The sequence below is a fragment of the Aquila chrysaetos genome, chromosome 24, assembly GCF_900496995.4.
Source record: "Aquila chrysaetos chrysaetos chromosome 24, bAquChr1.4, whole genome shotgun sequence".
Taxonomy (NCBI): Eukaryota; Metazoa; Chordata; class Aves; order Accipitriformes; family Accipitridae; genus Aquila; species Aquila chrysaetos.
Window position 1 is genome coordinate 11,085,529 of NC_044027.1, and position 13,030 is coordinate 11,098,558.

The following is a 13,030-nucleotide window of genomic DNA, read 5'->3' on the forward strand; positions in this document are numbered from 1 at the left end:
TCAAAGTTGAAGAGTAGCAATAAAGCTGAATTACAATAGTACAGTTTGTTCATTCATGTAGCATTCTTTGGTCTGGCCTCCTAAAATCCTAGGAAAATGAAAAAAGATAACATTCCCTTGAGCCAAATTTAGATGTTATATAGACACAGGTGCCTAAACTTGACTTCAGATGTTAAAATTATCTTGAGATGTTCTGAGTGAGCATCCTAGAGTAACAAAGAAATACTAGCTATAGCCCTCTGAGCTGCATAGCACTCAGGAACACAACACAGCTCTGTGACACCAGAAAGCTGATGGAGTTTTATTGTCACCAGTTCCAGAGCCCCACACAATATACCTAAACCAACCATCTATGCATTACACTTCACTGCATAACAAACACCTTTGACCGTCTGCACAGGTCTTGTAAGTTCTGCTCACTCTGAGCTAACAAGAATAAAAAGGGACACCTGGCCTTACCTCTTGTAGCTTTGTTAATCCAGGATTTGTCACCATTTACAAGAGGCAGAACTTGTCAATACAAGCCAAGTTACCGCCGTGTTCAATCTGCTTCAGAACAGGAGCTGCCACCCTTGAACCCTGTGTAGCCAGACTATCCCAGTCACAGTTGTTCTATGTGCATTTTTAAATTAGTTAGCAGTTAGTATTCACCTACTTGATTACTTTTTTCCTTCCTTTTGTCTCTTATCGCTTTCAGCCCATAGACAAGATGTTGCTTCTTCATTCACTCAAGGTGGGCAACGGGACTTGCTTTCTCTTCTCAAAACTACATGGCTTTTCCATTTCAGAATAGCACATGGACACTTGTGCTATACCTGCTCTGAGAATAAACAGAAGTCCAGTTTTCTGCTCAGAGACAAGGGCTACCCTCTGTGGCCTAAACATATGTGGCAGAATGAAGCACAGCTGCAGAGACAACTTCTTCAAGCTTGCTTGAAACACATAATCTCAGAGTCTTACATCAATCATGCCTGCAACAGATAAGAGCAGTTAGTGTACTCTCTTGCAAGAAAGTTACCTTGGACAGAGCTTCACAGCCCAGCTGATTCCAGTACTTAGAATTACTGCATACTTCTACCTTAGACCATGCTGTAGACATACCTTTTATTACTGGTAGTTGCAAAGACCTCCTTTGGCTCAGGGGAGACATTATCGTAGAACAGAATCATAGAATATCTTGAGTTGGAAGGGACCTATAAGGATCATCAAGTCCAACTGCCTGCTCCTTGCAGGACTGCGTAAAACTAAGCCATATGACTAAGAATGTCACCCATACACTCCTTGAATTCTGACACGCTTAGTACTGCTGGCACATGGAAGAAATCTTACATTTGGTTTTAGTTTTTAAGAACAACCCTTTTCCTTACTGCAGTTGACAAGACAGATTTTTCTTCAAAAAATAGGCCCAGAGCACAGCAGAAACATGCATGGAGGTAACAGTACCATGGAAGTTCTTCTTTCAAGAACAAATATTCCCAGAATCTATCAGAAACTTTGGGCAAGTGTTCCAAGTGTGGGTGACTGAACCTGAAGTCCTACTGCCAGTGAAACTGCCTAGAGCTGAGTCAATCTTCAGGTATTCCAAAAGTATTCCACCTTTAGACTATAAACCTTTAGGCAGGATGGAAAGAGCAATTGACTCCAATTCAGTAAAAGGATGTTCAGCCATCCGGAGAACTAAGATGGATTTGAAAGTTTCCCCTGTTCAGCACAGAGGCAGCTGTTTGAGAAGTCAAATCATGAAGGCAAAGACAAAATTCAGTTCTCATCTGAAGCTCAGTGTCTTTTAGCTCCTACAGAGCCTGTTGTTTCAAATGCCTACTTAGAAAAAGTGTCTCTAAGGAACAGAGATCTGATTCATCCCCCATTAAATTGAAGTGTGACCTTCTGCACACAGTTTACATTGGATTGGACCCCAACCTGGATAATCAAGTGGACCAAACCTACACATACAAAATGAGCAGGTACAGGCTCAGGCTACATGGGCATAGTCTATAAAAGTTAAGAGTGCCAAGTACATTGCATCCACAGATCAATGGGAACTTTAAAACCTTTCTCTGTTTTAAGGAGCAGATTTTTTTACTCCCAGATAGATTAAGCTAAATTAGAGCTAACGCATAGATTTGTAAAAGAGCAGGGCTGAAGAATAGCTCTATATATGGAAAGATCCTGTAACGCAGATAAGTAATTTTTCTAAAATGAGAAGGTGACTAGGCAGACAGCAAGAATTTTGGCAGAGAAGAGAACTTTTGCAGAAGGGCAGTCATTTATCTCTATTCTCCTTCTACAACTCCAGCAGGAGCAACAATCACTAAGATTTATAACTGGTCATAAATATGTTTAGTACCATTACACTCCTAAAGCAGCCCAGAAGGGACCACACCATACACTAAGGATCTGAGACTTCTCAAATCAAGCTTAGAAATCCATACAAAAAAGGCCCTAACATGCAACCGTTCAGACACACCTGAAAATTGCTTATACTAACCTGCTACCTCTGTGATAGCATTAAGTTACCACCAGCTTTGTTTCAATTTTTTTGGAAAGGCTCTCTTCCCCTCCATCACTTTTAGTTTTCCTCCTCGGATAACAGCCAAGGTTTCAAGGACAGCACTGATGAAACAGTAACTCAAGTGAAAACAAATTGGAACTGAACAAAGGCACCCTCACATACTGCCTTCCCAATTGAAGCCAAGGTTTCTTATTTCCTTAGTGACTTTCAAGTTATGAAGCTTCCACTATGTTAACTAGAACAACATTTCTTTCAACAGTACCCAACTGCTTCTGCCAGCTTTGGCGCTGTGAGCTCATCCAAGCCTTGCCTTACAGCTCACCCACTAAACCAGTTTAACCTCTGGCCCACACTGATTTTTATCATCCCAACTTTTCTATTTCTCCAGCTTTAGGGTTATGCAACTCCCAGGTTCTGCTCCCATTTCAGGATTTTTGTGTTTCATTTCCAGCTGTCCACTGGCCAGCAAATCCCATAATCAGCAAAAACACACAGACATTCTCCCTTCTCCTAAGAAATAATATTGGAAGGAACAAAGGGTGGATGACACTGCAAAGTGACGAAGAGCCCCACTGTACCTGCTCAGAGAATTAGGCTATTGGTTCCTAGTCCTTTGGAAAACCCAAACAGAGAGAAGCAGCCAGCACCTAGCCGACGTGGCAGAAAGTGATACCTCAAGGTGATGTAGGAAATTGTCTCCTCTGGTAACACTGGCTGTTCAGCACAGAACCTTCAAGCTTGCCTTGTCCTTCAGGCAAGCATGCCTAGCTGCCAGTGGCATGAGAGTTCAGCAACATTTTGCAGGACCAGGCTTAAGGCTCAGAGACTTGACAGTTTCCACCAGAAAAATGTGTCCTTCCAGAGGACTGAAAGAAGTGAGAAGAATACATCCCTTACTAGACCAGTCAAGTGTGCATGCAGAGGAAAGACTGGAGTCTGACATGTTACTAGCTTCACATTTCCAGGAACCTCTAGGAAAAGGGTAAAAGCAGACAGAAGAGCAGTGATTAAAGTTCAGTGCAGAGGTAAGCAATCCTTGGCACCAGTCTCAAGTTTAGTATCAGAATTTTTGTGTGGGCTTGGGGGCACCATTAGCTATAAGGCTTTTTAAAATAAGCTTGACTTTGGACTCCAGACACATTCACTACTTCTGATTTCATTTATGGTAATTGCAGCAGGGAAATATCAGGGGGAGCATGGATAACCACCTTTTGCAATTAAGATGTGCAACTGTGAATTACCCAACAGCAGCTGACCTACCCACAATGGTTTAAGAGGAAAGAGTGACATGCCAATAAGAGTAACACCAATTGGTTGTCTTCAGAGTAAATGGGGAGGACAACCTTTAGCTTTCTAACTTACAGTAGGTTATTGACACTGGATCAACTTTTGTACATCCTGTCGTGGTTTAATCCCAGCCAGCAACTAAGCACCACACAGCCGCTCACTCACTCCCCCCCCACCCAGTGGGATGGGGGAGAAAATCAGGAAAAGAAGTAAAACTCGTGGGTTGAGAAAAGAACGGTTTAATAGAACAGAAAAGAAGAAACTAATAATGATAATGATAACACTAATAAAATGACAACAGCAATAATAAAAGGATTGGAATGTACAAATGATGCACAGTGCAATTGCTCACCACCTGCCAATCGACACCCAGCTAGTCCCCGAGCAGTGATCCCCCATCCCCACTCCCCCCAGTTTATACACTAGACGGGACATCACACAGTATGGAATACCCTGTTGGCCAGTTTGGGTCAGCTGCCCTGGCTCTGTCCTGTGCCAACTTCTTGTGCCCCTCCAGCTTTCTCGCTGGCTGGGGATGAGAAGCTGAAAAATCTTTGACTTTTAGACTAAACACTACTTAGCAACAACTGAAAACATCAGCGTTATAAACATTCTTCTCATACTGAACTCAAAACATAGCACTGTACCAGCTACTAGGAAGACAATTAACTCTATCCCAGCTGAAACCAGGACAATCCTGAAAAACTGGCCTACAGGGCAGGAGTTCAAGATTTGTTAAGGCCTTGCCAAGTGGATGCTAATTCACACTTCTAAAGGACAAAAATAAGAGACCATTGCAATTACTGACAAGCCTTTGAAAAGAACTGTTTAATTTCAGTATGCTTAGGGTACTGGTCAAGTCTTCTATGCTTATATTCTGAATGGTCAGCCAACATTGTTCAGCCTCAAAAGACAGGTAATTGTGTGTTTCACATCTGTCCTCACATGAGTGCAAAGACTTCATTAGGAAAGAGCTGGGCTACAGGATACGTCTATTGATTTAAATATGCAGCTGCCCTCAGGGGTCATTCTGTAAATATATCACAAGGTACGCAATCCAGGCTTGTCTTAAAGCAGTTCTCTCGGAAAATTCTCTTCTCCCAATGACTCCTTAAGAAATTTTCCAAGTAAATTGCTCAGCCCATAGCTTTCAGGCATGCTGTTCATCTGAAGTAAGTGTTCCTGGCTTTCTAGTTATTCTTACCCAATTCTTTCACGGGAGCCAACTGGCTAGAGGAAAAAGGACTATGTCCTGGATCACAAGACTGGCGTTTCAGAGATGCTCAGCACTTTCAGCTCTTCTTGTAGCTGGGAAAAATTGAAGGAGGAACAAAGACAAAAGGAAGAAGAATAAGTCTGGGTCTGTAAACACTCATAATTAGTGATGGATTTAAACCATGAAAAAACTCAAAAGAGAAAGATACAACTTAAAACCCTACTGTTATTATCTGAGTATGCAGTATCACTCAGTGGATTAGTACTCTAGCATATATATGCATGACAAAATATCAAATGGTTTCTTCACATATGGGTACCTATTTAAGATGTTATTAAAAAACAGCATTTCAGTCTACAATAGAAGCTCTGTGCTTTTCTTACTGAGAAACTGTTATTGGTGCTCTGCTAAGAGCCTTGTCAGGATTGCTTTTAGAAAATAAAATTAATATCACTTTAAGTTTAGTCACCAATTCCATTGTCTTAGAAAGAAATAGTGCTACTAGTGAATTACTACTTCTATCTGGAGATTTGTTTAGAACAATTTTCTGTTAAAACACGAGTTGTGTCGCACAAAAACATGCCGCTATCAGTGAAGTACCACTTAAGTACTCTAATAATATTGTGACAGGGTTTTTTGTGCCCAGAAAACAGACAAATAAACCCATGAGTTTCAATTAAAGAATTCAGAGCAGTTCAGCTCACTGAAGTGCAGACTACAGCACTTATAGAAATCTAGCATCAGAGTTACGAGTGTCCCTGTTAGTGTTGGTCTCAGCTGCTTGCTGGTGCACTCCAGCTGTCTCACTTGCAGGGAGACCTTAAAGTGCAGATAAGTCAGGTTAATTCCTAAATGAAGAGATATTCTGCAAACATACACAGTGGCCTCACAGCAAAATATAAAGCACTGAACTTGGGACTGCTAGTGAAATAGAGCTCTATTCTGCAGGAAGAGCAAGAGGTTGCTTAGGGTAGCCAAATGTTTAGGAGTGCTTTATTGTGTGACTAACTAGAGAGATGAGAGGGACATTTTCCAGACTGCCAAAGGAAGAAACCTCAGGGCCAAGCCGGGGGGGGACCCACAACCTATTTTCTGTCTTTAGCCTCCACCCCACTTGGAGAAGTTTTACTCATGAAATGGTAGATTCTATCATCTTACCTGGCTAGTCTCAGCATGTTCCTGCAGAATTAAATAGCAGGCCACGAAAAAGAAGTTGGGACTTTAAGTACTATGACTTTTTCCAGCTGTGAAATCAGAACTCTAGATGAAAAACAAACAGTCTCTAGTCACCCGCCATCTCTTCAGATCAGATTTTCCAGCTAATATGCAGTCATCTGACTGGAACTACATCTGGAAGCATATATAATCCTAAGAAAACATCAGAGCAGCTCATTCAGTAAAGTAGAAAAACCCAATCCAAGCTTCTGTTACAGGACACTTCTTGGGTCTGGGCAGAAAAGGAGAACTGAGGTAGATCTAATGCTGAAATTTTGTTTTGGTATAGTTTAACTGACATCCTCACTATGACATTGTGAAAGCTTCTCAGTATCTCTATTGCCAATTCTTGACACCAAGACCTTCTCACAGCTTCAGTTCATGCAGGACTAGACAATGTCCTGATTTGAAATATGGGATATATGGATATACTTCCACATGAAAGGCAGCACAAAGTGCTGCAAACAGTTTTAATGTGACAGGAAAGTTACAGCTAACTACTACAGTCTTTAATTATCAGTAAAATCAAATCTAATGTGTACTTCAGCTACAGCCTGCTAGTTTAAGGGTTAAGTGCCACAAGCCTATACAAGATGAACCACAATGCATCTGTCAAGCAGGTAGTTTGTATGGATACTTTCCCCTCACATACTGAAATTCTTCAAGACAAGGACTGTCTCCTGTTAGGCATATGACAGTGCTTACCTCAACAGGGCTCTGAGCTTGACCCTGGCTCCAAGGTGTCATTGTCACCCGCATGACAAGTAAGATTTGAACAGTACAGTCCAGGAGGCTGAAGGAGGAGGCTGTGAGTGCTGTACTCATGCTTCATGATGGGCTGCTGTACTTGGTAAGGTATGATAGATCACGATGTTAGTATCACCATTGCTTTACTGGATGACAACCTGGACATGATGACATTCTCTATCAAAGAGAAGAGTACCTCTGTTGGGGACAGCAGGTAGGATTTCCCTGTTAGTCATCAGCTGCAGACAATTATCTAGAGAAGCCTTTTCAATTCTCTGCTAGTACCTGGGACTCAGCCACAATACCATCACCATATCACTGCAGAACGCAAGGATGCCTTATATTTACTAGTTGGAAATGAAGGAAACTGGCATCTTGAACTGAAGAAGTCTGCACAAGAGCTTTCCTCCTTTGTCACATAAGACACAGATTCCATCTGTAAGTATATTTACAAAATACAGCAGCACAAGCCAAATGCGTTCTCATCTGACAGCTAGAATTAAGAACAAGTGTATTAGGTTTTCAGGTTTGTCTCATTTGGTCATTTTTAAACACCATCTACATTACCTGATACATGATGCTGCCAGTAAAAACTCTACAGTCCCTCTGATATTTGCTTTAGTAACTGAACACTGACCATTCAACATGGCTAATTTTATTTTCAGCTTGGAGCTCCTGATCAACTACTTTCTAGCTAGCACAGCTCTTTCAATATTTCAGGCAACTCCGTTGTGCACTATTGATACCTCAGTTCTTCCAAAGCATAACGGGTATCCCAACAAGCCTTATGCAGTTGTACTGGTGCCCATAATATGAGCATGGAAAGGAGAAGGTGGCAGGATGAATTCCACGCAGCTTAGAATAGCCCATTCTGTTAGGTATGTCATATGTTGAGGACCGTTCAACTGCCAAATTTCTTCCTAGTGACACACGAAAGTGGGCTCAGGTCTGGTTGTATGGGTCTACCTTTCTCTTTCAAGCAGATTAGGGAAGTTAAGATTTAGTATACTGTGCTGGTCCCTCAATTTTATATACTTCTATTAATAAATTTAGTTTTCATTTTGAATAAGTCTTCAACCTCAAATATTACCAGTGATATTAACAGCCTTCTTAAGTTCCTTTCCTGGTGAGTGACAAACAGCCTTCTTAAGTTCCTACCCTGGTGAGTGACAGAGTGTAAAGTCTGCAAGAAAGTGAACTTTCAGTTTTGGTCACCCACACCTTTGAGAAGTAAAGGATTAATTGTACATATTTTCTTCTTCTAAATAGAGGGAAAGGAAGAGTTACCCCAAATTTAGATGTTTTGCTCTGTAGGAAATCAACTAGATGGATACTTTAAGTGTCAATTCATAAACCAATACAAGTCATAGACAAATAGTTCAAAGCCTCACAAATTGATACTCAGGTGTCCACAGTTTCTTGAAAAGCATCATCATGAAAGATTACACTCCCCTGAAAGTGCAATGAGCTGAAAAACTGGCTGCAGCTGTATGGCAGAGTAAAGCTACTTCCTGATACAAATTAACATAGCTTGGGGGATCAGGTCAAGGACATAGGAGAACAGTATGAATGGAAAGAGAAGCAAGCTGACTGGACAAGTCCTCCATCATGGTCAAACAATGCTGTTCCACCAGTGTAAAAACATTGGCCAGAAAACGAATGCCATGAAAGTCATTCTTTTCAGGACTGACATTTACTTACATAATTCTATAAAAGTTAGTTTCAGGAAGTTTTGCTTTCATTTTTACCTCTTAAAATTTTTTTTCTACTCCTGTATATCCTCTCCCCTCCTGCCTTCTGTTTGCTTTCCCTCCTACATCCCACATTTTCTTCTCTGCTAGTAAAATAAACAAGAAAAGACAGAGTAGCTGCAAGTTTGCCAAGATTTCCAACACTCAAGTTTCATGACAGTGTAAAATGAAAGAGAATCTTTTTCAATATAAAAATCCTTAGAGAAGTCCTTTCCCAAGTCCAGGATCAGCAGTCCTTATTGTGCCAAGCAAGGTAACAAGAGGCACACAGCAGGCACTTCCTTCAGCTACCCATATTATTGGCTCTGCGTCCAAAGAAGGGGATGTGACTTCTCCTTACACATACAAGAAGCTTGCTAGGGCAGAAAACTGAGCCAACAGACAGCATAAGTGGAAAGAATTGGACCTTGGAGAAGGTAACTAGCAGGGTTACGCTCAAGAAGGAAATAAAGAACAAGATGTATGAACTCCTTTTCTGATGTGCTTCATGAGCAGCAGCTACGTGCTTCTTTCCATCCCTCAGGACAGACTGTACCGTGCTCTTCTCCACACCACTCAGTATGTTATACCCAAGGTTGCACAAGTATCCTGGAGACTTCTAGTGCATTGCTGGAGGGAGGAAGGGGGAGGGCAAGATGACTTATGAATAGAGCTATTCACCATATCCCACGGTGGGCATTCTTTTCAGCTTGAAACAGCAGCCAGGCTCTCCAATACTAACCACAGATGTAGGCTCTGCCAAAAGAGATGCTGAGAAAGGGGAAAAAACCTCCTGGTTGATTTGTATTTAATCAAAGTAAGCTACTGCCAAGACTCACACCATATAGGGACTTAAGATGCCTCTATGTTTTGAATAGTAGACTTTGCTGTTGATAACTAGACCTGGATTATTTTTTTCCATGCAAAAAGAAAAGCAGCCCAGGCCAACCAGAACCATTTATAGATTAATGCCAAGCTGTGGGAGTAGCTGTGGGCAATTCTATTTTTTCTTCAAAATGTCAATCTGTTCTACTGTTTTTGAAAGCTGAAGCCAAACAAGGCAGTAGACTGAAGTCAGGTTGCCCAAAATTTAAAGGGCAATAATCCCAGAAGTATTTCTTAAAAGCCTGAGATGTTTATCAAGAACAGTTTGATCCCAAAGGATTTTCAGTTTAGTTCAGGAGTAAGCCATTAAAAAAGTTAAGCGATTTGTAAAACTCATACACTTCACCAAAGCATCAAGAGCCAGGAAAGCAGATTTGCCTAAGCACCCAGCTCCTTTACTTCTTTCATATCTGAGCAAGACTCCTAAAAGACATCCTCCTCCTCTTGAGTGGTCTCTATTCTCTCCACAAATTCCGCATTTCTCACGTAAGTCAGATGCTTTTCAATGTTCAAGAACTAAAAGCTCAGCTGCTAGTGTCATGCTAACAACTGTGCTACTATGGACAAAACCTCAGATGGACTTCATCAAGACCTCTGTGGATTGTAAGACATCTTCTGCCTTGTATAAACTACACTACCACAAGAATAAGATCTATAAATCATTCCCCTAAAATAATGGATTAATTAGGCTATTTCAAGGGGATATACAAGCAATGCCAAAATGCCAAATACTGTTTCCTACATACTTCATATGTAAAAGTCTACTGCCACAGCCAGTGAGCATCTCAAATGTAGCTTGTGTAGAAAGATCTTGCCCTAGACTATATTTTGCAAAGTTTGGACTTTTAAAAATTCAGGTAAATTTTCATTTGAAGCATCTGTTTAGCTCAGGTTAGCATAAGTGATTGGAGTGTAATCTAACTGGTTTTACTCGTATTGCCTATTTACTGTGTTGCATTACAGCAAGTTCTTACCGGAAGTAAGCAAATCATACATGCTGGCAATAAACAAGGATCCATTCCTAATAATTGAGTATGTCATGTCTGCACACCAAAGTGGTCCATACAAGAGTGTCTCAAGTTTATTTCCAGAAAACAATCCAGAGCATCTTTTTGATCATTCAGTACATACTTTTTAGCATCCAGAATAATTTTGGAAAGTCTAGCCATTTGTGGGTCTGTAAATAGCTGAGCAATTTAGAGAAACCTAGTCCTTTCGTGCCAAGCCCTTTCAAGGAGCCCAGCTTAACAGTGAGGTTCTTTAGAAGATTTTAAAGAGATTGAGAGCAGATATCAACATTGGAAAGAACAAACTGAGGCACCTTTAGCAACTAGATTTCTAATACTGTTGTCCCTACTTCATTTCTAATCATGATTCAACAGGAAAACATGGAACCAGAGCTCCAGACAAGCAACTCCAATTTCAGCTATATTTTTGCATTAATAAGGAGCTTAGGCTTGGAAAGCAGAAGCATGCATTTAAGAAGCAGAAACCCCATGCTATAGCCCCTACTGAATGCAATTAGGAGTCTGGGATATAGCATTTGAAGGAACTGGCAAAGATCTACAGGACTGGAAGATGCACAGTTTCCATGCCTAGATGGGGGATTTATTATAACACAGGCTTCTGGCAAGGAACTAGAGACCATATCAAACTTACCTCTTAAGAGAAAAAGCCTCAAGAAGGTTTAACAGTGAGGATACTGGGGTATAGGAAATCACTGTACAAGCAGACACATGCTCCTCTGGAGGTTTGTCTGATGGCAATCAGCATCCAGCACAGAATCTAGAGGTCATTCTGCAACTCAGATCTGAGGAGATGCTCTGTGCACTGAGCTGATGCCTCTCTTTCTGTGCTCCAGGGCAGGCAGCTTTAATTAGCACAGCCCAGATGTACACAGGCCTCCGATTAGATGGTCCATGACCCAGAACACAAACAGCTTTAACAAAGTACTGATTCCACTTCAAAAGGCAAGCCCTTTAATGAATTTATACAAGCCTTGAGGCTAGAATTACCATCCAAATATTACTGGTCTTAAAAAGGAGGAAGTAAAGAAGGGAGGAGGTAGAAGTATGAATAAATTATAGCCAGGAGCACTGGCACCAGACACATGCATTACCTGGCCCGGTGTTTGGGACAGTCAAGTAACTGGGGAAGTAACACAGAACTGCCATAAAACCTTGTTGCAGTTTCACAAGAAGTGCAACATTGCAGTACTTCAGGCAGATTGCAGCCTTCAAAAGCAAGAGTGAGGCTTTAGAATCTTTTAAGACAAACAATGATACATTTGAGAAAATGCCTTCACTGGGCCTTTAGCTCCCTGACTGAAAGGCATAGCAAATTTGCAGTTGAAGTTCAGAGAGGAAGAGCCCAAGGCAGCATACCTTACCAAGCTTATTAGCTTGGGCTCCATCCTACAACTCCTTGCCCTTTTTGCTGCCAGGGTCAGATGAGCAGAGACACCTAGCTGGGAGGCAACAGGGTCAAAAACAGTCTAGCATTGATAGGAAAAGAGTAGAAACACAGGGGAGAACCTAGATCTCCTCTCTTCCCTACTTGCCACTGACCTGATATACGATATAAAGAAAAATACTTATTTTGTTCTATCTATGTACATTAACTCCTATAAATACTTAAATCCAGCTAATGAAAGGGACCTCCAGCATCATTTTAAATAATATCCCTCATATCCCTGACGGCTGTTGGCCAACAGCATGGCTCTGTCTTCATCCTCAGCGAGCCAGTTTCCTGCAAGCCATGCCTGTGCTTCAAGCCAGCTAAACCAGCTCTGATCCCAAAGCCATGCAACTACAGTAGTGCAGTACTAATCGTGAGACGGCAAACTAGCAAACTCTGCCTCAGGCACAGGCAGAGAAACCAGTGAGTCCTAATGTACCAGGCAGGCAGAATAGCCAAGATGCCTCATGAAGATGATGAAAAGTAAGAACAATCTGTTATCCTGGGAACAGCAAGACCACTGCAGGGAAAGTGAAGGATTACATAAAAGAAGACATTGTCAAACAACTCCTGCATCTACTGTGTATGTAATTTTAACATCAGCCTTCTCGGATATTTGAGCATGCCCTCAGTCTCCTAGGTAGATGGCAGCTTTAGAGCCCATCTGTCCATAAAAACACTTATTCCCAATACTGCTTAGGCCTATTTGCCTTGTAAGGTAAAGGAAAGCAGAAAACAGTTGTTAAATGGAACAGATTGCACTATGATGTTTCTGAATTATCTGTATAGAAACTCTAGCCTTCAGGAACAGCATGGGTAACAAGTCACCAAGAAGAGAGTTGGTGATGAGGTTGCTTTTATAGGGCTTTGGCACACAGGAGAAAAAAAACCCAAATTCTACCCATATATAGAAGGAACTTCATTATCTAGTCCTCTCCAAGAGAGTGCTAAAGTGGGCTGCTGGTAAATGCACCTCCTTTT